Raw genomic sequence first — 26,724 nt, forward strand, 5'->3', positions numbered from 1 at the left:
CTCATGAGCCAGGAGATCATGACCTGAGCCGAAGTCAGAGGCCCAAATGACTGAGCCACCCAGGCGCCCCGACTTTCTACTTTCTTTATCACTTCTTTGAATTGAATGGGTGATCTTCATTAATATCCCCATCTGGAAGGAGAAGCCTATTAGCATGCCAATGACTATCTATAACTTAACTTGAAGGCACATACAGTGTGGCAGGTACAATTTTCATTTCACTTTTATAACAAATACTTTAAAAAGCAGTTTTATATAAAGATCTAAGAAATCTGTAGCGGTTAGAGAGAAATGTTTTTTAAAAAGGGGAAATAATAAAATATCCAAGTAAATATCCAATAAAAATAAATATCCAGTAAAATATCCAAAAAAATATGTATTCACATTACAGAAAAAACTAGTAATAACAACATTCACAAAGATTCTAGTACAAAATTGTTCAATCTTGGGGTGCCCAGGTGGCTCAGTAGGTTAAGCGTCCGACTTCAGTTCGGGTCATGATCTCACTGTTCGGGGGTTCGAGCCCCACGTCGGGCTCTGTGTGGACAGCTCAGAGCCTGGAGCCTGCTTCGGATTCTGTTGTCTCCCCTCTCTCTGCCCCTCCCTGGCTCATGCTCTCTCTCTCGCTCTCAAAATTAAATAAATGTTAAAAATTTTTTTTTTAAATAAACAAAACAAAACAAAACAGTTCAATCTTTCATGCTAAACTTTTGGTTGGAGGCCAAACCATGTTGTGTTCTGTTTGGCCAAGTGGCTCTCAAAACTGAAAGTGAAATGAAATGACAGGAGGCCTCCACTTTAGGTTCTCCTCCTGCCCACCCTCACTTCCTAAGTACTCTTACCCCTTCCAAGCTGGCTGGATTACCTAAAAGGTTATTCTCCAAAGGGTTCTACACCAAAACGCTAACTTTGAGCATATTTAGATGATGCAGTTATAGGTGGTTTTCACATTCTTCTGTACTTCTGTACCAAACAGGGAAGGCTACAAAAAAAGAAAAAGTTAAAAAAAATAAATAAATAAAGTCATGGCAGGGCATTTCCCATCCTGAAGCACAAAGAGTTACATGCACTGAAATGGACTACTGGATGTGTTCATTCATTCGGCAGTATTTCTGGAGGACCCTTTGTGTGATGAGCAAGTTGCTGTCCCAAAGAAGCTGAGCCTACAGGTAGGGGTCTCGTGTGCACAAGGGTGGGGAAGAGGGAACAACGGTTAGGGAAGGTCTCTTCTGGATGGTGACATCTGAGCTCTGTCCGGAAAGACGAACAGGTGCTCACCTGGTAAGAAGGCAAAGGGTATGAAACAGCAATAAGCTTTCCAGATGCTTCTGCTCCTTCAGGCAGCGGGAAAGGAGGGCAGCAAGGAGCCCTCTGCTAAGGAGAATGGACGTTACCCCGTGAACAGGGAAAGCTACTGAGGCCCACACGTAAAGAGTTACACCTTCATTTCCAGGTAATAAAAAACCGGGTGTATCAAGCACTCTTCTTGGGTAATGGAAAAAGCCAAGCACGTGATGAAATGCTATCACAGAGCCCCAGCTCTTCATTCATTCACAAACCCCGGCCTCCCTGATGCTCTGCCTGCACGCTACTCAGATTCAGCAAGAGTTCAGGAAACGACATATATGGTCCGTTTTTACTTTAAACTAGAGCATGAGTCACCAAATTTGAACAGAACTTCAGGCCATAAAACAAACCACTCTGATGGCTTAAAAATTACTTCTAGCTATGGCATATGACCAAAATAAACTTTTATTTGACAATTCAGAGCCAACAGAACACAAAATGAATGAAAGATCTATTATACTTCATGTGTATAGCGACTGCCTGTTGCTTTCACATTCTTGACGGCCCTGTACCACATCACAGAGTACTTTTCATACCAAGCATCAACAAAGACCCCCCTTCAGACTCTGGAAAAACTGGGCATCTCTCTCAGATGCCCACAGCTCTCCGTTCACTGATACAAAACAGCAACGTGATTAGGAACAATCACCTTACTGACAAAGTACCTCTGTCACTAAGAAATCTTCCCTTCAGATTATCCGAGTACGTATCGGACGTGCACACTTCCCTTTCAGAATATCAAGCCTCTCTCCTTTTCCTTCACTAGCTTCCTGTGCTCACTCTCATTCCCAAAATTCTTCGTCACTGCTCTGTCACTGACACGAGAAGCATAAGGAGGGCCGATTTATCCTCTCCTCCCCTCAGAGTGAACAGGGGACCGGAGCATATCCCCTGCTCCCTCCCCTAATGTGAGCATTATCTGCCCCGCAGTGTGGTCTCAGGCTGGTTCCCTTCCTTTTCATGTGGAGACACTGACCATCTTCACACCAGAAGGACCATTAAACAGACACCTGTCATGAAGCAGACCCTCCACCAGGCATTCACACAATTAATTCATTTCATCCTCAGTATCACACAACAAGGTCCATGTAGGAGCTCTGTTTTGCAGATAAACTAAGGCCCAAAGAAACTGAGGCAGAGGGAGCATAGCAAACTGACCAATCGTGAGATACACAGCCAAGACCCAAACCCAGGGGCATCAGATTCAAACCATGGCTGGTCACACCTACTTCTACTGACAGCCGACAAAGCAAAAGACAGCAAGGGTCCTATCCGTGTACAGTGCATATGGAAATATTGTGATCTAAAGCCAGAAGTCAAGTGTCTGGAGAGTACACAACCACCCAAGTGAAAAAAGACACAGAAAGAGCTGAGCAGTGGATTCTGGGCCCGACTGGGGGGGTGAAGGGGGCCCAGCAGTCCCTGCAGCTAGGGATGTGTTCTCCGTCCCACCCCACTGGTGACTCCTAGGGCATTCTGGCCAGGGAGAGACATCACAGGTCAGCTGGGAACCCCAGCTCATGAGAAAGCCCTGTGAACACACCAGGAGTAGCTATTCACAAGTATGAGCCCAAACAAGAGGTTATTAAAATTGTTAGGGAAATATTTCTTTTATGGTGCTGCCCAGTTGGTCTCAGCCTATGATTTGCAGTAAGTTTTCAGGATGTTAAAAGCAAGTGCAAAGTCCAGGCACTTTAATGATTATGAAGTATGACCACCGGGAAATGAGATTTCCAAGACAGATAAGGGGAAGGGAGGCCCAGAATGGGGACAAGCCGCGTGCAATGGAAACTACTCGACTCCAAATGCCGTGCAATCACTGCCCACCAGACGTGGACACCTGGGATTAAAACATTGCAAAAGGAAGCCTCAGAAGCAGCCCTCTAAAAACAATCATGCCTCCCACTCATATGACCCAAGATAAATGTTTGCTGAAAGAATGGAATGATCCACCCATCCAAGGCAATGATTCTTGCCTCACACGAAACAATCACAAGGGCCTGCGTGTGCCTGTGCATCACACCACACACGTAAGGACCGTCTGTTTGCATCCTTGCTATTCACAGTGTGGTCTGTGGTCCGGCAGCAGCAGCATCACTTGACGGGCTGTAAGGAATGCAGAACACGGGGCCCTTCCCCAAACCTACTAAATGAGAAGAAGCCGTCGAACAAGCCCCCCAGGTGATTCGTGTGCATGTTAAAGTCTGAGACACACGTGAAGCAAGCCGTACAAAGACATGACAAACTAAAGGAGCCAATATGTGACGAATGTCTCCAGTGCACCTGATAAGGTATTTAAGAGAAATAATAAAGAGTGAGGCAGGATGGATGATGTCAGCATCTTTCACGTGATGCAACAGAAAGATTCAGGAAACATGCAACAGCCTCATGATCTGGGTGGAGCACGGCAAAGCCAACCAAGGGCAGACAACTTCCTGACAGTCCTCCCTGCCGTATCCGTTATCGGACCAAAAGCACCTATGTGCATCCCCAGTAAAAGATGCTAGAGTGCCAGAAAGGGAAATTTTACTCCACAACCAAACCAGATGTTACTTGGCTGGAATAATGTCAAACCCCAAATGAAGCCACTAGAAAACACTGAAGAGGAAATATTTCTCCATCCAACAGCTCCTGTTAGAGGCAAAAATCTCCTCCCAGTGCACCGTAAGAAAGCAGCTGGAGGGCTTCAGCCAAGACAGAACTTCTAGTAGATGCAGCTGCTGGGCTTGCACAGGACAGTGTGCCGATGGTTTGGGCCCGGCAACGGGGACAAAAGGATCCCTTCCCAGTCAGGCTGCTTGCTTCTGTTGGCCAAACCAGCCTTCAATAAAACATCAATAATTAAATAGCACTCAACCAAAATTAATAATGCAATAAATGGACTGTGATGGGGGAGCTTCCCTCTTACTGCAAAGGGCTTGAAAAATACCTTGTGGGAAGCTTGAAAAATGTTATCAGAGATGCTGGGTTTTCTTAACAGCCAACGCAAACACAAAATGCACAGCGTATCTGTTAATCAAGGTACACAATTCGGCACCAGAACAAGGAAAGTCCATAATGCTTCTAACATGAAATCACTAGCTCTTAAAAAGAAACAAACATACAAACAAAAACAGTTAACATTCTTCCAGAAAAGTCAACCCCATAGGAGCCACTAGCAACTAAACACAAGGCAATAAACCAGCTCCGGGGAGATGAGTCAGGGGTCAGAGCACTCCCCACACCCAAGCAGCCCCTCCCTGCCCTGGGTGGAGGGCATCACGGTGGTCTGCTCTCCCTCCTGACTTTCAGTCCTGGGCAATGGAAAGAGAACAAAGCTTGGAGGTCAAAGAAGAAGAGTTTAAGGTCCAGCTCTAATACATACAGTAAAGCTATGAGTCTGCACAGGTCCTAGAATTTACTCATCAGTTAACAATGATGACAATTACACACAGTACAGCCAGGATGAGAAAGAAAAGAGTAATAAAAGGAAGAAAACAGGGATAGGGACTCCCTGCAGCTGGTCCCCATAAGTAGGAAAGAACTACATTAATGCAAAAATATCCTCATGTCTCCTTCCTACTTGAATCATCCAGAAACAAGAGCCACTACAGACTTCTCCTTATGTCCTAGCTCTTGTCTTCAGGGTCAAGGTCTCCCCAAGGTGCCAAATCAGGTCAATGTCCTAGCATTAATGTGCTAATAAGAAAAAGGTGAATGCTGGATGTAGGCCAATGCTCTTAGGTATCATACATGCACATCCATTCATTCTGGATGTGTCATGGTCCATTTGTCTGTATGACCCGTGATGGGCTGGGAGAACTTGTAATAAGGAACTCAGGTAAACAGAAACAAAAATACATGTTGCTATGGGCACCCTGCTCAAACTGCTTGGAAATAACCCCAAACAAGGGTATGCCAACCAGACCAGTCATGTAAATAGAGCACTAATATGTACTTGTGCACAGTAACTAGACGGAGAAGAATATGTCCTAGTATCCTCCTTGAGAGGAGTTCTGAATGTAGCTGGGAGGAATATAGTGATAATTTCTCAGGGTAAAATGGTCAAAGCTCCATGGGGCACATCACATTAACAACACACATCACTACACTGCCTTCGCCAAGAAGGATGAGCTCAACACCTGCAGGGACCTTATCTGGCTGAGTGAAGCATGCAAGTCTGGGGCCAGAGCAAAATTGCTTGGAACAAGAGCAGAGAGGTGGAGTCCTGTACCAGCAGTCTCTTTGTCTGAGGTTCCAGCTGCTGAAGAAATGTATCACTCTAAGGGGGATCCCTGGTCTCAGGCTGACACCACCTGGAGAAAGAGGCCATTGAATGACATATATATTCATTCAACAAATATTCAATGAGCTACACATGCTCTTTAAATAGGCACTGAGTAACCAGTATAAACAAAAACCCAGCAAGACATGGTTATCCTGTACATTTTAGTCTAGTTTTTGTCTAGACAAAGACAGGCTTGTAAATGAGCAGCAAAAATGGAGGGTGCTGGGTACCTTGATGGTTGCCTAGGGCACAGGGCTGCATATCCAAGGCTTCACCAAGAAGGATCGCAAGCTGTCTGAGACAGAAGGGCATCGTAGAGATCCGGAACCCTTCTTTTTTCTTATCAGATGGAGGCTGATACTTAACACTGCTCTGTGGTCTACACCTCTAATGTGTCAAAAGAAGGAAGAATTTCACACCAGAAAAAAAAGGGGGGAAGGGATGAAACTACTGAGGGGAAGGAGGAAAAAAGAGAAGAGGTCTGGAAGAGCAGTTGGTGCTACTGAAATTCTATCCTGCAGACCATGACAGAGTCACACAATACAGGAATTCTGAAGTTCTCTAACAAAACCACCAGAAAACTGCAACGGCCAACATTTCATCTCATGGATGTATCGCTAAGTTTCCAAAGAAAATTGCTAACTCCACAATTGCTAATTTATTTTCATTCTGGAAACAACCTTTGCAAAACAGCTGCCAGAAGGGACCCAACTCCACTACACCCTAGTCCTTTGTTTGCAAGTTCTTTATGTGCTAACTGAAATTACACCTATCACAAAAAAGACACCATGCCTCAAGGAAGACAAGTGGAAACCACTGCATTTACAGAAATAAAAGGCCCTCTGGGTTTTCTTTCCTTTACACGTGTCTAGACAAGACACGTAAGTCAAGGTGACTGCCATGTCCAGTGTTCTCCCTGCTGGGAGAAAACAGCCCTGATGCTCTATGCCCAGGGTGGGCATCTCAGACCAGGGCAGACACCTGCAAGGCTCCTCCACTGGCTGGCCAGTGAACCACGAGATGGCCTGCTCAATAGGGTGATGGTTCTCAAACTTTTGGGTCTCAGCCCCCTTTACACCCTTAAAAAATTAAAAGATCCCAAAGAGATTTGGCACTCTTTTAAAGTAGGTTGTGTCTATTGATATTGGCTGTAACAGAAATTAAAACAGGATACTTTCCAAACTCAAAACACATTTAACTCGCTGTTGCAGGATGACACTGCCACACATCACGTAGCCTCTAGAAAATTCTACTATACATTTCTGACAGAATAAAATGAAAAACGCAAATAAATAATGCCCTAGTATTGTTATGAAAATAGTTTTGACCCCATAGAGTCCCTGAGAGGTCTTGAGACCACCACAGACCCCAGACCATCCTTGGAGAACCTTTGTAACAGGGGCAATGACAAACGCTGAGCAGTCAGACAAACTCACGCCAGAACTTGTATTAGCAAATAAGGAAAGGCCTGGCCAATCGACAGAAAATAAAAACACAGGCTGGTAAAAGGATGAAATGGATTCCAAAATATTTCACAAGATGTTCATGTGTTTTCCAAGCTAAATTACATTTTATAAAGTTTGAGCACCTACTTACAACAATGATCATATTAACTCCAAATGAATGGTACATGCTGCAAACAGTCTAGAAATATCAACTGGCAAGGGCACCTGGGTGGCTCAGCCAGTTAAGCATCCGACTCTTGAATGAGGCTCAGGTCATGATCTCATGGTTCATGAATTCGAGCCCCACGTCACGCTCTGTGCTGACAGCGTGGAGCTGCTTGGGACTCTCTCCGCCTCCCTCCCCACCTCTCCCTGCTCGTGTATTGGCTCTCTCTCTAAATAAATAAACTTTAAAAAATCTTCTTAAAAAAAAATACCAATTAGTGCAACGCCTATATTAACTGACATTTGGATTCATTTCCTCTATCAACCACTTGGCCCGATTCCTAGGTAATAATGCAACATACCACTTTTTCAGAAATGTCTCCACAGTGTATCAAAAATGAATATACTTCAAAGAGAAACGCCATTATAAATTCTGAATGCTAATTACGCCTGCTAGTCCTCCCCAAATAATCAAATCCTAACATATCCACAATAATTAATAAAACCAAAAAACAAAAACGTTATTGCAATGGACTGAGTATTTGCATCCCACCCCCCGGCCCGAATTCGTATGCTGAAACCCTAATCTCCCAGAGTGGTGGTGTTAGGTGAGGCCTTTGGGACATAATTATGTCACGAGGATGGAACCCTCATGAATGGGATTAGTGTCATATAAAAGGGATCCCACAGAAATTCTTTGTCCCTTCCACTGTGTGAGGGCCTCACAAGAGACCGACCATACTGGCACACTGACCTTCAGCTTCAAGCTTCCAGAACGACAAGAAACAAATTTCTCTTGTTTATAAGCCACCCAGTCTATGGTATTTTTAGAAGTTTGAACTAAGACAGAACTATAGTCCTATCAGGAAATAAAAGCTGGGGGGCACCTGGCTGGCTCAGTCAGTAGAGCATGTGACTCTTGATCTCAGGATCGTGAGTTTGAGGCCCATGCTGGGTGCAGAGTCTTTAAAAAAAAAAAAAGGAAATAAAAGCTGGGCTGCACAGAGGTAGTAGGTAGGTAGTCTCCTTCCACCCCGTGAAAATTTAAGTACTAAAGGCTAGCAGAATCTTACCCACAGCTTTGCAAAGAGCTTTTGTAACACCTTTCTTTCTTGAATTAACCTTTTACCTTTCCTCTACTCCCAACCTGAAAACTTTCCCTTTCACCAAAACAGTCTGTCCTCTGTTAGGACACTGGCCAGCCTTGCTAACAGGACCCCTTGAGCCTATTATCTAATCTACACATAAAAGGGTGAGGACAGCTTCCCCATGGGGATGGCCCTAGGGTTTACAGCCACCACTTATACTGAGCATTTACCGTGTGCCAATGCAGCACATAAGACGCCCAATAGCCATTATTTCCTTTCAGACTCAACCATCCTTTCAATGTCTCTTATACCCATTTGACAAAGAGCTAGGCTCAGAGCGGTGCAGTGGCTTGCCCTGGGGTCACACACTGAGGCACTGGGGGGTGGGGGGGCGCAGGCTATCAAGGAGCTCCTGATCTTTCACTTGCATTGGCTCACTTCCCCTCACAACAGCCCCACGCAATAGAACACCAAGCAACAGGACAGAACACATACCACAGTTGGGAAGAAAGCACATATTCACAGGTGATGTTGGCAGCAGGTGGCTCAGGCACAGAGACATCAAGCATCTTGCTAAAAACAGCACAGTCAGTAAGTGGCAGACATTGAACAGTACCGACCTCATATGGTGGGGGTGACGTTGAAACAAGTGGACACAGTTAAGTTAGAATGGTATGTGATTAACAGCAAGCATTTGATTAAAAATGAGCTGCTCAGTTAAAGTACTCTGCATACAGGAAAGGTCCACAAAGAGTAGCCAGCAGCTGCAACAGAAGATGTGTGTGCAGCAGATAAAGAGGGGGACCGTCCTCCAAGACCGTTACCCCATCAACTCCCAAATAGCTTTGGTGCCCACAGCCACCCCAGCAAACAGTCTGCAATACCCTCGGTGACTCTGGCTGGTCCTGCACACACCTGTGTGGAATTTCTTTCATCTCTGCTGCTCGGGCCAGTCTGCAGCTCCAACAGATCACGGACCTCTTTGACAACCTCCCCCCGCTAGGGCTCCTACTGCTTGCTTGGGGCTGGGCTCTCACTGCTGGGTGCCGGGTCCAGAACTGGGGCTGCTGGCCTGACAATCAAACTCACGGTGAGGGGGGCAGGGGACACAACACCCAAGAACTTAAGGAGCATGGATTCTCCCCCCAGAGGAGAGTGTGGGAAATGAATCCTGAAGTTCAAGGAATTCTAGGTAAGCTTAACAAATACAGAGTAACCCTTCATCAGGGAGGCTTTTAAAGGAAAAATAAGGTCTTTGTCAAGGAAAAAGCCAGAAGCACTAGAGTCACCTCACCAGGAATCATTATTTAACCAGCACTCACCCCTCTGTGAGCTTTTAAGCAAGTTAACTTCTCTGAGCTACTGTTTCTTCATTGCTACCTCATAAAGTAAAAGAACATACCCAGAAATTCTTTGTAAACCGTAACGTGCTGCACAAACGTTAGACGCTGGGAACCCGTTCAGCTGTTAGAGGATCGTGCTGTGGAAAAGACGTGGACAGATAATTTAGGTCTTTGTAGAGAACAAGTTCCAAGAGCCGGCAAATTTACAAGAGATCTTGAGTAGAGCGAGGGGGCCACAGGGAACCTAACAACCAAGACCGGGAAGTGGGAGAAGGGAGGAGCCGAGGTGGGAGGCGGGGCCATCATCACAAGGCTCAGCATTGGGCAATTCTCTCCCACGGGTATAAACTGTTCTATTTCATTAATTCCTAGAATTTTTAAAATTGTTCTTCCTTCCTGACAAAACCATCTCTGGGTTCAAACACAAAACAAAATCAATGACTTAAAATGCAACAAGATGATCAGTAAGTGTTTAAATCAATAAAAGCACTAACTTAAAGAGATCTGTATGGTTCTGTGCCCTGAAGGAGGCAACGGCTACAAACACCAGGCTGACGAGAAATCTCAATGATCTGGAAAATGAGGTGGTTGACCTCCATGATCTCTAAGTCTACTTTTGGCTCTAAAGTGCCTAGGTTACATGATTTCCCGTAAACTCAACAAGTCCTGAAATTCCTCCCAGCTCCCCTCCCGATCAGTCCTACAGACAATACTTCTCCCAGACTCTCCTTATCCTCAATTCTTCCGCACACAGAGCCAGGGTCACCTTGGCCTAAAATCTTCATGGTCCCTCCAGTATGTGTGTGTGGGTGTGCATTCATTCAAATAGGGCTCATTCTATGGGCTCCCAGGCTGTGGAATCTGACAAACAGAGAAAAGAAAGTCCTGTCCTCAACAGTAACACAACAGCTTTGGAACCAGCATCTCAACACGGAGGGTCCTACATGAAGAAAAGGCTGAGCAGAATGGTTGGAGAAGGGAGTGACCCCCAAACAATGGGCTGTTTTCCAAGCATCATACAGTCCTGAGGAAAAAATGAGTGGCTGCGAGGCAAAGGGGGAACTTCCCAGGAAATGAAAAGCTACCCCGTCTTCCCTCAGAGGCAGAAGACAGAACAACACAGCAACTTATCCTACAAGGGAGTCAAAGGACATCAGACCCTCAGGAAGAAACCACTACTGCTTCAGAAATCAATGCAAATTAACTCACCCTGGGTAACAATTTATGCTGGGTATGGAGCAAATCTCTCTCTCTCCCTTCATACTATGGTGTTTCTGGGAGAAAGGGCACAAGCAGAAATTAGATATCTGATAACTGATATTTTTGGTATTCGTACTCTTATATTCAACCCATAAAAGATATACATATTTTTAAACAACGAATTTCGAATTTTTCATTCCAGGCTCAATTTCTTTGAGCGGGCTATAATGCCTCAGGCAGTAGTGTGACAGTAAGGGCCCAACAGGCCTGGTCTGAACATGAACTCTACCACAGACTACCTGTGCCATCAGGGCAGTCATGGGTCGCACTTAATTCCTCCCTATAAAACGCAGACACTCATGCAAAGCTGCTTTAAGAATTAGAAAGATTTACCTATGGAACTTAGCACAGTACTGGCCTCCAAAGAGCAGCTTAATACTGTGGCTACTATAATATTATAATGGCTCCTGAATGCTTAGGACAGCTCAGTGACCTGAATGGATGCTGAAACACTTCCAGAAGGCTTTAGGTAAAATACTAGTTTTGGGGGTTTTTTTGGGGGGGGGTGAGGTGGGGGAGGGACAGGGAAGGGTGCTGTTTCAGAATAGGGTTCTTTTAAAACCAGTATTTGCTTTAGTAATGTCACATGGTTGGGGGGGGGGTTGCTAACAGATCAAGCTAAGTCACCAAGTCAAGTGACATGATGCGTTATGGCAGGAAGTGAAATCGACACTAAGCTCTCAACTGACAGCTCCAGAGTAAAAGCATGCCCACCACCCACAGCACGCCTGGGTAGGCACGAGGCACCGGAAGGCCACCCTGCTCCCCAGAACAGACAGATAATGCAAGTGTCACCACGGCAGGCTCCTGTCCATTACTCACACTTGCAAGAGCAAGCCCGGGTGAGGCGCCCACAGCGCCTGGCACCACAAGCAGACTTGACCAAGCAGCAGTGTGAGGTCCTGGGTAAGAAATGCAAGCAGAGCAGTGGAGAACCTGGCACCTCTCCGAGTCTCTGTTTCTACCATCTGTAGAACGGGGACCTGAGAATCCACCTCCGGAGGCTGACGCAAAGATTAAATAATGCAGAGTCTTTAACTTGGCGCTGTTTCTAACAGTTCACTAGACTCAGATGTGGGGAGAGAGAGCCAGCTACACTGCTGGGTGTGAGAGGATCCCCTGCTCACCACCTAAAACTACCTCCCAACAGCGACTGAAAGCCCCCCCCCCCCCTCCTGATGGGTCAGGGCATCCCGCACTGTTAGAAGTACAAACAGCTCTGGGAGGGTGGAGCTGCTATGGCGCCTTATCACATCAATGCCTTTAGGTGAATCAGCCCTGACGTTTTCATCCAGGGGAGTTACCTAAAAGCAGACTTCGGTAAGGAAGATGCAGGTCCTCAGCCAGGGTGATCACGGGGCGGGGGGAATCCTGGGACCTAAGAGGAAGCCAGAAGCCTCAAACGGGCAGGAGGATGAAGAAAGGTATCGAGAGGGCAGAGACAATGACACCAATCGTGGAAACACCTTGGGCTTCACAAATTCCAGCTTCCCCACTGACCACACACCCGGGTCAAGTCACTGTATCTCTCTAGGCTCAATTTTCTCAACTGAAAAGATGAAGTTAATACTGTTTACTTTCCTGATGCTCTGAAGCTTCTGTAAGATACCACGTGTAAATTACTCGCCAGGGAACCCAGCAAATTCTACCAGAATAGACCTGGACTTGAGGAAGTCCACTCTATGCTGAAATCCCGCTGAGAAAAATGCCCCTGAAAGCCACTTCTCTCAAGCCCCAGGGAGGGAGAGGCCCCACACGTTCAGAGGCAACCTCAGACTTAGGACCGGGACTCTCTGAAACCTTTGGAACTGAGAAAACACCACCCCAGGAAAACATTCATGGTTGACTTCCCAGGTTAGCCCAGGAAAACTGCCTTAGGAACCCGTAAGGTACCAAATGCACATGACAAAGTGATGCGGCTCCCTCGCCAAGGGCCGTCTCAACGACACTTGAAATACAACCTGCCTTTGGAAAAACCACGTGCCAGCTCTCAGAAAAGATGAGTTAATGTGGCTTTTGACACCTTCTCCTCCTCTTGAGTCTCCTTCCCTCAGGCTGCTCTCAAAGCCCTAACCCCAAAGCCCCAGCAGGTTCACCTCACTTCTAGAAGAGCCCCTTCCCCCCCACCCACCACTTCCCAGCCAAGTGTTATGCAGAAAACAACCCAGTTAGCTCACAACCACGGGTGAATGATGTGGCAACAGCAGGTCTGCAAAAGACACTTACTAGTCCAAAGAAGTTTTTCAGCTGGAGCAAAGTTCCCTGGGGTTAGTAAAGGGAAGTCAAACTGTGGACGTGGCAAAGGAGACAGGAGACCTGTGGCTGGGCGGCAGCCTGGTCAGGAGCAGTCCGCTCTTCCACCCGTGCCCCTCTTTCCACGGTGAATGCTAGCTCTCTATTCCCGAACCCATGAACTCATTTCCGGGTAAGAGAGAATTTCGGCAGAGAGGCTGGACAGGGCAGAGAAGCCGCCACGAAGGGGCTGGCGGGCTGGCAAGGCAGAGCTGCCCCTTCCCCATGACACTGAGACGGCAGTGGCTCTCAGTCGGCCGCTCCTCTAAGCAGACAGCCTGCGAACACCCACACGGGCTATTTCTCTCCACTGCTCACGGTAACTTCTAGCACACCAACACACAGATGAGGGCAAGAGCACACCCCAAGCCCGACTGTCTCCTTCGGAGAAACGCTTAGGTCAAGGCCTCACTCAAAGCTGTCCCTGTGTGGAGAAAAGCTCTTTTACAGACTCTGCCCAGGCCTAAGGGTGTGACGTGACACAGACCACCTTCCGTGGGGAGCGTGGCAGCACGACGACTGCTTCAGAAACTCACGGACAGACCTGGCTTTGACCCAGCGGTTGTACTTCTAGGACTCTGTCAACACCCATGCAGATAACCACAGACACATACAAATATCCACTGCTTTCTTTTCAACAGCGGGTCCTCTTTGAGGCAACTGCTGAGCCAACTGTTTAAAACACACAAACTCCTCATTTGGGGCAACTTAAGGGAAGGAGGGAAACAGCATTAATACAATGACATGCCTTAGCAAGTGTTATTGAAGACTTTTCAATGATACAGGAAAATGCTCATGACATGTTCAATGAAAATTAGCTGGATACAGCTGAAATGATAGCAGCGGCCAAATCTAGGTGATGAGGTTACAGGTGACTTTTAAACGTGTATGCTTTCCCTAGTTTTCTACAAAGGGAATGCATTCCTTTTATTCTTCACTATGATAAAACTATTAGCAACAGAAGTATGTCAACAATAGATTGTAGCACATGTTAGATGACACGACAGAGATACAATCAACATTATCCAGACTACAGGAAGCTCTACAGGACAAACAACTCATTTCTGTAACAAAACATTGCAAGGGAAAAAAAGAGGGGTTACTCACAGATTAAAAGAAATTTTAAATATACACCAATTTCAACGTATACATTTCATTTGGATCTTGATTTGACCAAACTATTTAAAAGCGGGGGGGAGGGAGGGAGTCACTCTGAATACTGAATATTTAATGATCTTGAGAAAATTATCTTTTTTGCAGATGTGATAATGGTAATGTGGTTCTCCCCCTCAGCCTCCTACCCCTTATCTTTTAGGATACTTACAAATAAAACGTATCTAAGACTAATTTAACAATTCGGGGGTGGGGGTAGAGATGAAAACACTGACCAAGAGCAGATCATGGTGAAACAGATAACAGCTACGAAGACAGTTATGTGGAGGTTCCCACCAGCCTCCCTACTTCTGTACAGGTGTAAAAGTAAAAAACAAACGAACAAACTAAAACAGAAACAAAGTAAAAATCTACTTGAAGGACTGAGCTACTAAAGGGAAAAAAAAAGAACTACAAAAGACATGTGTGTGTGTGCACTCGGGGGGGGATCTAATAATCTAACAATGCAAATAATAAAATATATGGTTTTTATTCAAAAGGTATTAAGTTAAAAATTACTTAACAAAACATCTCTTACGATGTAAGTCTGTCTCCTTCAGAAACACGAGGCTGGTAACTGACTTCAGCCTCAGGATGCTTTTTCAGTCTTGTGACCACTGACAAATCATTTTAACTTTTTGAGCCTTAGTTTTCACCTGTCACAAATGAGGAAAAGGGGGTTTTGTTGCCTAACAAAGTGTCGCGTAGATGAAACGAGACAATACATAAGAAAGCATTTGGAAGATCGTTAAGAGTACAAAAATACTGGAGAGTAAACCCAAAGCACAATTGCTCATTAAATCATGATTCACTACTTGCCACTCATAAAGAAAAATCAGAGAGGTCAACTCTTTTTGAAAATACCAATTCTCTCATTAATCCCTCTGATACCACATCATGAATTGGCTGCCCCCTAGGAGGGATATAAATTACCTAAATTTAAACACCTCCCACTCAAAGGAAACAAATACGGAGTGGAAAATGCTTTCCTTTTCCACTAGCAGAAGCGGGTCTTGTTTGTGTGTGTTTGTTTCCACGAAGAAAGTAAATGCCAACCTGACCAAATGCCATTCCCTCGCACTTCGCAGCTGAATCACAACAAAGTGAGGTTGGCTGGCAAAGAGAAGGTGAGAGCTACAGAGACCTACAGACTTAGGTTTGTCTCCTTGCTCCATCATGCACTAGTTGGACAACACGAAGGTTAAAAAGAATGCACGTAAGGTACCCAGTATAGAGCTGAGACTCGGAAAGTGGGAGCAATCTCTTACTGAAATCACTAACCCGGTGAAAGACTGAAGGCTGCAGACACCAAAATGACAGACCACGAATTCGGCTCAGCATCCAGATGTGCCATAAATACGTGGCACAACCTTCAGGAAATCTGGTAATGGAGGGTTTTTCCAATTGCTCTATGCAATCAGTAAGCATACAACTAAAGTACAGAGGTAGGCAGCAGTATTTGGAAAATCTTCACCAGATCTGCCCTCAACTATTATAAATTGAATGGTTTTAATATAATCTTACTTTAGTCAAGTTTCTGAGTGCCAACTAAGTTAAAAAAGGGGGGGGGGGGCAGGGGATCCCTGGCCCCAAGGTACTTACAATGTACTAAAAGTAAAAACATGTATGAACCGAAGTACAAAATTTAGTTCATTAGCCAATCAACGACGAGATTGTCCTAAAGTCAGTTTCCGGGAAAAAATTCTATTTCTGTGGCCATCCAGTTGGTATTTACCATGTCAGGAAGTTCTTACTCAACTCTAACCTAAATATTTCCTGCTTCAGCTGACACCTATTTCCTGACGGTTCTAGCTCATTAGCATTCCATTCACAACAGAAAGCATTTTTCTTAAGGATGAGTTGGAGGCAGAAAGAGCCTGGGTTGGGCTGACTCCTTTCTAAGCTCAGCTCATCAACTGTAAAATGGGGCAACAGCACCCCGCCCGCAGAGTTAGTGGAAGGATGAAACGGAGCAAGGTGATGCGTGTATGGCGTCCAGCACAGCACTGAGCACTGAGAAGCTGCTTCAAATGTAGTGTTCGCAGATTCTGAATTTGTTCAAACTCTTAAACACAAAATGCAGACACCTTGGGAGGGTACCGGCGTTATCTGACTTGGCACCATTTTATTTACTGGGAGGCAGTGCGTTCGCTTGCTCTGCTATGAAAAATATTACCATTATTAAAGCAACAGCAGCTGCTGGGGCAGCAGTGAACGCTTATTTTGATTTGCACTTTGTGGAAATAAGGAGTATCTAATTTTATGTAAGTGCTATTAATGTGAATAAACATTACAAAGAAAAGGAAACGGGCTTCATAAAAAAAAAAAAAGATTAATGAAACATAAAGGAAGACTCCCCACATTTCAAAACAATGCAGATGCTCAAATTTTATCTTGTGTGTAACTGGTCAGTGAAGAAGCCACTTAATGGAAGGAAAGCTGTCAGCCGAATCAGACCTTTATGCAATTCTGTTACTTAATGCCAGGAGCAGGCCAATCAAACCAGAAAGTCTCCCCAACAGAACCTAGTGGCCCTGCGGTCTTACATCCATCCTGGGTATCTATGAAGGATTATTTTTCGAGCACCCATGTCATCACTGTGGATTTAACCAGCAATGGGGTGTTTCTTCTCTGCCCACACCCTGGGTGGAATGTTGGTCTTTCTTGACCACATCAGGAAAGCTACAACTAGGCAGCACAGTACTCTGACCACAGCCCTTCAAAATGTCCCGAATGAATACACTGCAGAAGGGTCAAGGGGAGGTGAGACTTGCAGAGGGAAGGGCAGAGAAGTAAACACCTTCCAAGTGCCACTGGGTGCCAGGCATGTAGCTGCCTTACCTTCCCCACTGGTTCTCTCCATAACCCTGGGAGGTACCGAGGTCCCCATTTTGCTCTCACGCCAATAAAGGACGAAGACGTGGGGCTAAAAGATCCAGGCCCTAGTCCAGACTTTGATGTGTGGTCTGGGTATACAGACCCTCTTCCCTTCTCTGATGATCAGCATCACACCGGGTCCTTGACGAAGGCCAGGGCTCAGGCCCACCCATCAGGTAACCCCAGCAACCTAGCCAAAGCCGACTGGACTAGTGTTGGTGTCCTGACCCAAGCTGGGCCAATCCAATCCTGCCTCACAGACACGTGAATCAGGCACCATGACTCAGCTGACACGGGGGTGGGAGGCACTAGAGGGAGGGAGCAGGTAGGGCCAGGGCTGCTGTCCTCTGCCATTTGTCCCGAAGAAAATATCCACACTGCCTACCGTTCTTGCCCCTCATGTCCAGAAAACAGCCCTAAAGCAAATCCTCATTTTGCTTGAACTAGCCGTATTTTGTTTTGTTGGGGGGAGGTGGAATCTGTCACTTACAACAAAAGAGCCTAACTTCATCATCCACAGAAAAGAGGAATTGAACCAGATGGTCTCTAAAGCCCTTTTCCAACTCTGTCAAGTTGATTTCATAATACAGTCATCAGGTCAGGTGCTATGCTGGGCACTGGGGACACGGCCATCCTTGCCCTCGCCCCTGAGCACAATGCTATGGAAACACAAGGTATCCAGGTTGTATTAATAATAAAAGGGCTTGGAAGAGCTTATACTCTTACCCACCCAGAGCACATGTGGCAGCAAAAGGGATGATCTAGCTTGACTTAGCCACCTCTGCTTTCTTTACTAGTTGGTACAAAATGCAATCGTCTTTTGGGCTTCACCTTGCTGGTGCATGAGGTTCTGGTTTTGTTTTTCCAGTTTCTGGGTGGCTACATTGGGTGCTCTTATCAAGGGGACATATATTCCAGTTCTCTGGGGAAAATTACACCATAGCCCCAGCATTAAAATTCAGTTCTTACGTAAGTGACCACAAACAGCATCACGACACAGCATTGCTCAGAATGTGCTCTGAGCTGGAAGAGCCTACTGGAACTCTCAGATTCCATGAAGACCAAGTGGGGTCAAGTGCCTCCAGGACTGACCAAACCCCTGCCCCACAAATAATTAAAACTCATTTTACTGACACTGAAAAGAAGTTATGAGACACACAGAAATGTAAATTTGAGACTAAGTCCTTTTCCCTTTAAGGCGCCTGCCTCCAAACCAAAATAGAATTCCTTGTGGTCTCTGTGCTTCGGGCTGTAATCAGTAAAGCACACAACAGAGCTGCCACCAGGGCCAAGGCATAAATGCTTCCCCCAGCACCTCCCCACAAATGACCAAAATCAAATACTTGCTTTACTGTATAACAGAGAAAGTGGCTCATTACCCCAGAGTCCCAGCTCAAATCAAAGGGGGCAGCACGGTCATCGCTTAGGTGCACCAATGGAGGGACACGGTGGGGGGGGGGGGGGGGGGGGGGAATAGAACCAGCAGTGACAAAGGGAGCACAGATGGGGTGCCTGCACCAGCAGAGCCCACGGGGTGGGCCTGGGTCAGAGAAGGCAGCACCGGTCAGTGGTTCCCTTCAGACAAGCACCACCAAGAGCAGAGGACAGAGGAAAACTGAGCTGTCAGTCTGTTTCAGGTCAAACTGGCTTTGACCATGATCCCCAACAGTCACAGTGCTGGTGCTGCCCCAGTCCTCCTTCTGGCCTCATCTACACTTCCACCACCCAGGTCCCGGAAGGCACACGGCTGGCCCTGCCGTCTGACCTCTTCGCCCACCCTCCTGAAATTGGTCAACCACATCTTGTCCTCTCAGGTACACATTCAAGGGTCTAATCCAACAATAATAACCTGCAACAGCAGGAGGATGGTAAGAACAATTATTTCTAGAGCACCTATCATGGCAGGCCCTGTTCTGAGCACTTTACATACAGAGACTCACTGAGAGGTAGGTACTGTTCCCCAGGAGGAAACTAAGACACCGTAAGTTTCAGGAACCTGCTGGACACGGACTATAAGAGAACAGGGCTGCAAGGAACCCAGGTAAGGGAACCCAAGGGATGCCACTGGTGCAGAGTGGAGAGAACTCTGCCCACCTCCCTAGCAAGATACGCCTCTCACCTCCTTCCTCCCTGCCCTACAGAAGACTGACTAAATGGTCAGACCCTGACATCCATCAGGCCATATATTACCAGTAATGCAGTCACGTAAGGAGTGACTTGTCCTTGAACACTCAAAACAACGCCATTTATTCATCAAATGAGGAAACGGAGGCTCAGACGCAAAGTGGTCTCCACTGCATCACTTACTCATGTGGGAATGGCTAAGGCCAAGGTCTGGCTCTAGTCACCAAATGACTAGGTTACATAAATGGAAACCACCTCTCTGGCGGCTCCCCTGACTCACAGACATAAAGACAAAAGTCTGGATAATGCTGGAACATCCAGGACCAAAAAGCTTCTGATGAAAGTTGCTTAACCCAGCATCAGGGAGGACTGCTGTGGCCTTACAGTGTATCTTGTGAGACCAAAATTTACACCAGCAGACTGGCTAGCAAGACCAGGTTTCTAAATTCAGGTTTACTCTCCACTCCTCTGACCTGGAAGCAAGGTCTAGAGACACAGCCACCACCATGCACAAACAGCTTCCATAGCCCTTTTGGAAAGCACACTGCAAAGGGCCCGGGCTGGAAGGTGGGAGATCTGAATTCAAATCTCTGCTCAATTTCTTCCCATTTTAGGCTTCAGTCTCCACAGCGGGACTAAACTAGGCCTAAGTGGGTCCTCATCCCTCGCGAGCTTTCTCCAGTGAGGTTACAAAACTCGAAGGTTCTTCTAGCAAACCAATCACAGGAATGAGATCATATTTTGCTTCGCAATATTAGGAATTTCTAACAAGCAATCGAAGCACTGGTCAGCAGAAGATAATCAGTGCCACACCACTGAGCTGATATATTTCAGCCCAAATCAAAGACAGTTGGGGTGCCCAGGTGGCTTAGTCATTTGAAGATCTGACTCTTGATTTCTGCTCAGGTCATGATCTTAGGGTCCGTGGGTTTGAGACCCGTGTCAAGCTCAGCACTGACAACACAGAGCCTGCTTGGGATTCTCTGTCTCCCTCTCTCTGACCCTCCCTCCCCCATCTAAATAAATGAACTTAAAAAAAAGTGGTTAAGATGGAAAAATTAAAAAAAAAAAAAAGACAGTCGGCACAAGAGGTAGGCTGAACCACGTTATTAAGGCATCTATTAATTTTTCTGAAAAACTGCCAAGTGATTATTAGACTCCCATCACCACTTTCCTGGGCCCCTCAGAGATCAGGGTCCTAGGCTGGGAAGTCCCAGACTGGACTTGCTCCAAGCTCCATGACGCTCTGATGTCTAGTGTTTCGCAGCACCCACCAAACAGGCAGGGCTACGGATGACCAAGAAGCCAGGGGCAGGCGGCCAGACTCCTACAGCAATCCCAACCAAGGGCAGCGGGTCTTTGGCCAGAGCTCTGGGCTGCTTGCAGGCAAAGACAAAGTGGTCAACAGATCCAGAGCAAGTATTCCAGGGGGAGCTGGAAGCCTCCGGGTCCTTTCCACTTCTGCTGAGTCAGGGGGGTGTTACGGGTAGCCCCATCTCTACCTACAAATGGCAGAGATTCCCAGAGAGATCCAACAAGAGATCTTTGAAGAACAGAGAAAAGGAACGGTCTTTCCCTTTTTTCTTCTCTACCCCAAACCCTTGATCTCTGGCACTAGCTATCAAGTGGGAATAAAAATCGGTAGATGTCTTTTTTATGGGCTCTGAAAGACAAAAAAAAACAAAACAAACCAACCGTCAAACAAGAGGCACAAAAGACAGTGAAGTACAGAAGAAACAAAGGCAGTGATCCTGCATTCGGAGCCCAAATCTATCAATTACTACAAGTGTCACTTTGGTCAAGTAACTTACCTCACTGAGCCTTACTTTACTCATATGTAAAAGAATGATAGGGATGCTACCACAAAGGGGTTTTAGTAGACCGTACACATGGAAAATGTGTTTAAACTCTAAAGATGTACATGAAAGGCAAACAACATTAGTTTGGAACACGTGGCTAACAGTTTGAGCCTTATTTTAGAAAAAGCACGAGTTCTGGTACATAAAGCAAGTTTTGGGCTCTCTTGGCTTCTGCAAGAAAATAAATGTATTCCTTGCTCACTGACCTTTGCTGCTTATGTCCAAAGAAAACTCACCCTCAGTACCCCTAAACAGGATCAGAAGGCTGGACCACCGAGCCCGGAATTTTGTGTAAGATAGCAACATCAAGAGAAGATTAACTCAGTTTTTGTGGTTTTATCCTCAAGAGATCAGAAAGAAAAAAAAGCATATAATATATGTATTATACATATTATATATGTATGTATATATACGTATGTAAAATATTTACATAAATCATACAAATATATATTATATACATACACATTTTTTTTTTTTTAACCTCAATCAATGCACAGGACCAACCCTGGTTTTATCTAAACCCTGCCTGAGATTTACCTTTCTTTAAGACCACAACCAACTTGGGGCACCTGGGTGGCTCAGTTGGTTAAGCGTCCAACTTTGGCTCAGGTCATGATCTCACAGCTTATGAGTTCAAGCCCCGCATCAGGCTCTGTGCTGACAGCTCAGAGCCTGGAGCCTGCCTCAGATTCTGTGTCTCCCTCTCTCTCTGCTCCTCCCCTGCTCATGCTCTGTCTCTGTCTCAAAAATAAATAAACATTAAAAAAAAAAAATTAAAAAAAAAAAAAAAAAGACCACAACCAACTTTAGCAGCTGCTGTATAAACTAACACTTGATGCTAAGTTTATCGGCTTTCAAAATTTAAGAGAAGTAAAGCAACTTCATTCTAGCACTTGGAGCTGATGAAGAAGGTCAGACTTCAAGCCCTGGCCACAGAGGCCCTATGTGTGAGACCCCACGGATAACACTGGAGGACCTAAAAGCGTTTATCAAAGACTAATGACCTCTCGTCATCCACAAAGCAGATGATGCCCAAATGAACATGGATAAAAAACCAAAACTTTCTTGGAGAGCAAAGAAACACACACAGATGACATCTGACTAGCACGCGAGGGGGTGCTACAGAAGCAGGATTTGTGCCCAAATCCACTACTTACTGTGTGTGTGCCCTTGGGCAAAAGAGTCACTGTTGGAAGATGGGGTCAATGATAACAGCAGGGCACATGTAAGCATTAAGTAATAGTATGCATGGGGTTCCCACATAGTAGGAACGCTAATAACTGGTAACTATAGTCACTATGGAAGAAGCTTGGATAATGGATCCACGTTCCACACCTTCACTCATTTCTTCAAACATTTCTGTGGCTTCAGAAAGAACTAAACACATCTCGTGTGTTAAAACAAGCTAACTTCTAGTGCAAGACCCACATTTGTCAGGCCCCATAAGAAAACTTTTAGACTATGCACTTCATGAGGGCAGGGATGATCACCTTAGTATCCCTAGGGCCTAACACACTGCTGGGCACCGGACAACCTGTGTACTGAATGGATGGTACTTTGAGTGATTCAGCTTGCATTGCTGGGGTGAACATCCTATATCATTTCCCCCACCTGTGAACTGCACCCTCCTACTTGATTAAGAATGATAACCTTATTTACCTCTTTCTCAAAGACCATTAGTTTCTCCATAACACAATCCAGACAACTCCAATATCTCAGCTAGACTGAGCAAAATGATTTGCGCTCCCCAGAAATGCTTTGAGTGAATGCTGTTCCCAGACTATGCCCAAGTAAGTTACCACATCTGAATCTGAAAAACCATACCCAAGTCTCTAAAAGCACAGGGGAAAAAAAAAAAAAAGTAATGTATTTAAGTATTACTATTAAGAACTCCCTGGAATGTGAACATGAAAAAAAACTAAGGCACTTAGGAACTTAGGCACCTCAGTTTCAGAAGATCAAAATCAGAAGGTACAATGAAAGTGAAGCCTCGTACATTCTCTACAAAGCCAATGAACTATATCTTTGCAGATATTTAGAATATCTATCTTATAATTGTTTAAGGATTTCCTAACTCTATTTACTTACTAGCCATTTGACCTTGGGGACAAATCACTTCATCTCTCTAGGCCTTAATTTTCTTCTCTGTAAAATGGGACACAAGTGTCCCTCTTCCATAAAACTCAAATGAGGCTCAAAAGTTCAATAAATGGGCAGAACATGTCCCCTCCATCATCACAAAAGATAAAGTGCTGCCCCGATATTAAATAACCAAGAGGACCTTCATTTATCATGTCGAATCTCCCTTTCACCAAGCACTAAGTATTGACCAGTCTAAGCCTTTAAATGGAGAGCGTCTCTTATTGTCTCCCCCCTCAGTGGTCCTGGAATGCCGGCTTCCCTTCCTTTCTCAGCAAAACTGTCTTCTCCTAGTAATTTACTCATAATTTCCAAATGGTCACGAGTAAAATGGCACACGTCACTGTGCTCTGCTGAATAAGCAAAACACTGTCTTTTTGCCTGGAAAACACTCAGACATCAGGATGAAACCCGGGCAGCTAATCCATGCCTGCCTCCCAAAGGCAGACACGCATTGTGTTCCGTTAACTCCCACGGTCAAGTGGGACCCTTTGCCCCCCAAAGGTGAGGGAGCAAACTCTTCGCTTCTTTTCCCTACGCATTTCTGACCCATTTCCTAGAGGGCTCATCACAGAGAGATTTAAATAAAAGCACCAATATCTAGATGCAAAGCCCAGCACAGGCTTTGCCAACAGGACATACCAAAAGGGGGAATGTGGGTTAATTTAGGGTTCCAAGCTTAGGGAGCTATAGTTTTTTAGTTGAGACTTCTGTAGGTTGATTAGAAACCTAAAGAGCAAAAAAAAAAAAAAAAAAAAAAAAAAAAATTGTAAATAAACAGGAAGGCATTTAAGAACTAGAACGACATTTTTAAAAAAGAATTCCAAACTACCCAAATGAATTCTATTCCTAAGTTTCCACATCACCAAAAAAGTACCCAAAAGTCCTATTCCTAAGAATAACCACAAAGGAACACAAACAGCACTCTTAAAGTTTCCAACTATCTCACTTTGAAGCATACGTCAACAAGATTTTGTGGTTTGCCCCCAAAACTTTTTCTTACATTTTCAGAGTAATAGCCTTATGCCCCATATTTTTTAAGAACTGAATTCTGATCCTTTAAAGACATTTGCAATAATGTGCCCCTTCCTTATATGCAAACTTAGGGGAAAAAATAAAAATTCAACTGTGCTGCTTATCAGAAACTAATACCAGGTATATTTCATTTATGCAAACGGCAGTTCCTCATGAGTCCCACTTCATGACACGTGATTCAAGAGTTAAAAGACGCAGACGGGGGCAATGACTTCTTGACCAGCACCATGGTGAAGTTCGGCAAAAGAATTACAAAACGATTGTGGCATTCTGACTGAAACGTTTACTGTCATATTTTTGAGAACGTGGGTATTACCAGCGTACTCTCACATGACACTTTTGAACTTCTAGCCTGATTCGGATTCCTTCTGAAATTCATGGTGACCGCATTTGTATTATGATTAGATCTATTTTTCTACCTGACCTTGCAGAACAGTATTCGTTAAAAAGAAAAAAAAAAAAGTGTTTGTTGTATTCACTTTTAAACATAGTTACCTTACCTCACACTAACATCAAGAGCAGCTGCATATAATTCACATTAACCCTGTCTTCTCCTATTGCTGCAACATACATGGGTACACCCCCCCAAACAGCATTGTCAACTACTTCCCTTATCACACCCCACACAAACAGAATACAGTAACGCTATCTGAATGTGCAGAAATGGAAACTTAAAATAACTCACTGCTCTATTAGAAGACACTGAAAAATTTATCTAGACGGAAAATAACCACTCAGTCTGATCGATGTCCCATCCTTCAGAAGGCATAAAGGATGCAAAATGCCCCTGTATCAGCATGTTCCAATTTATCACAATTAAATGAAGGACAGACCCATCATGGGGTTGAATGCCCTGCAACTCCGTTTATTCCCAGACACTAGACGTCAGGCTAGTGCAACAGACTGCTGACAAGTCACAACGCCAAAAAAAAAAAAAAAAAAAGTAAAATCCATTTACCTCTGTCTAGGTTTCAAACAAACTTAGGTAGGTGGTATTATTTCTCCCAATAAATTTCAAAATTCAGTTCAATGACCCAACATTCACTTCACAGAGAACTCTAGAAGCATCCTTGACTGGCATCAAACGTTCAGACTAACTCACTGCACCAGGCAGGCACGAGAGGACCCAGCACGGAAAGAAATCTCTTTCCTTCTAAAATTTAGGACCTTGTGCTTCAGAGCGCCAGTTCTTCAGAGCGCAGAACTTAACCTGGCCTTTTCAAAGTAGCAAACCTTTTCAAAGTAGCAAAGCCTGTACAAGGGCAGTTTGCCCACATTAGCCCAAGCTTCTAAATATGACAGAAGGGCTGGCTGTGGTAAGCTTATATCAGAGAGTTCCCCAAACCTCAAATAAACCAACCACAAGATAATCCACCCCAGGAAAACGATCTGCCTTCCTAGGTTCCCCCAATGCTGTCTTTTCCTGTTGAAATAGGCTTGGCTGGTTGGAGGGGAGTGGTGCTTTATGGCACTTGCAGATGGTGCAGAGTTCCAGGACAAATGTCCTATTTTTATTGAGGTTCAGAGGCTTCTGCGGCTCTTGGGCTTGCGGGTTCCTCCCTACCTACCCACTGTGCCCTATCACTCATTCACTTCAATTTTAAAGGAAATGGCTCTGTCCTTGGCCCTGCCCAGGACACCCACAATGCCTCCCTGGAGGGTCTAGATAAGCTGAGCTGTTCTTCTGCAGTCTCCGGGCCCCCCTTTCTCCCGTTCTGGCCAGCTCTTCCCGGCAGCCTCAGGTCTCCCTTCGCAGCTTATGAGTGCCCTGCGGGCAAGTCCTGCTGGCGCAGCAGCCTTGGCAAAACCAAACCCTCGGGTGAAGGGAGCCCGGTGGGGACCTGTCTGCACAGATCTCTCTTTCCACCCAGGGTTTAGGAGATTGAATGAGTTGGAATCCTGGGGTGGAGGCAATCTCAGCCTGAGTTTCCCCTCATTCCGTTGGGGTTTTTCCACCGGCCCTTGCCTGTGCAGCTAAGCCTGCCTGGCTGAGCCGTGCCCTGGACAGGGGCATCCACTGACCATCTCCCAGTCCCTTGCTGGTGACCTTGGCCACGTTGCTTGGCCTCCCTCTGCCCTCTTGCCTGACACCACCCACTTCGCGGGTTACGACAGGGTCAGAAGGATGCGGAAAGCGCCTAGCAGACTGTATGGCACCCGTGAAGGATCCAAGACAGGGAGAGGACTTCCCTCTTCTTTTTTCTAGAGGTGTCAGGAGCTCGCTCAGTCCTCTCCCCACCTCTAGCCCTCTCCCATCTTCAGCCCCGAGGGGTGGGCGCCCCGAAAAATGGGGCAGGGGGCTGCACATCTTTAACTCCCCTCTTCACCTGG

At 45.5% G+C, this 26,724-nt stretch overlaps 1 protein-coding gene across 4 annotated transcripts in view; it reads right to left on the reverse strand.

The window, feature by feature from the left end:
* ASAP1 (ArfGAP with SH3 domain, ankyrin repeat and PH domain 1) overlaps positions 1-26,724 on the reverse strand; it is a 343,719-nt gene that overhangs the window by 241,947 nt on the left and 75,048 nt on the right. The window lies entirely within an intron of this gene.

Source organism: Prionailurus bengalensis, chromosome F2 (genome assembly GCF_016509475.1).
Source record: "Prionailurus bengalensis isolate Pbe53 chromosome F2, Fcat_Pben_1.1_paternal_pri, whole genome shotgun sequence".
Taxonomy (NCBI): domain Eukaryota; kingdom Metazoa; phylum Chordata; class Mammalia; order Carnivora; family Felidae; genus Prionailurus; species Prionailurus bengalensis.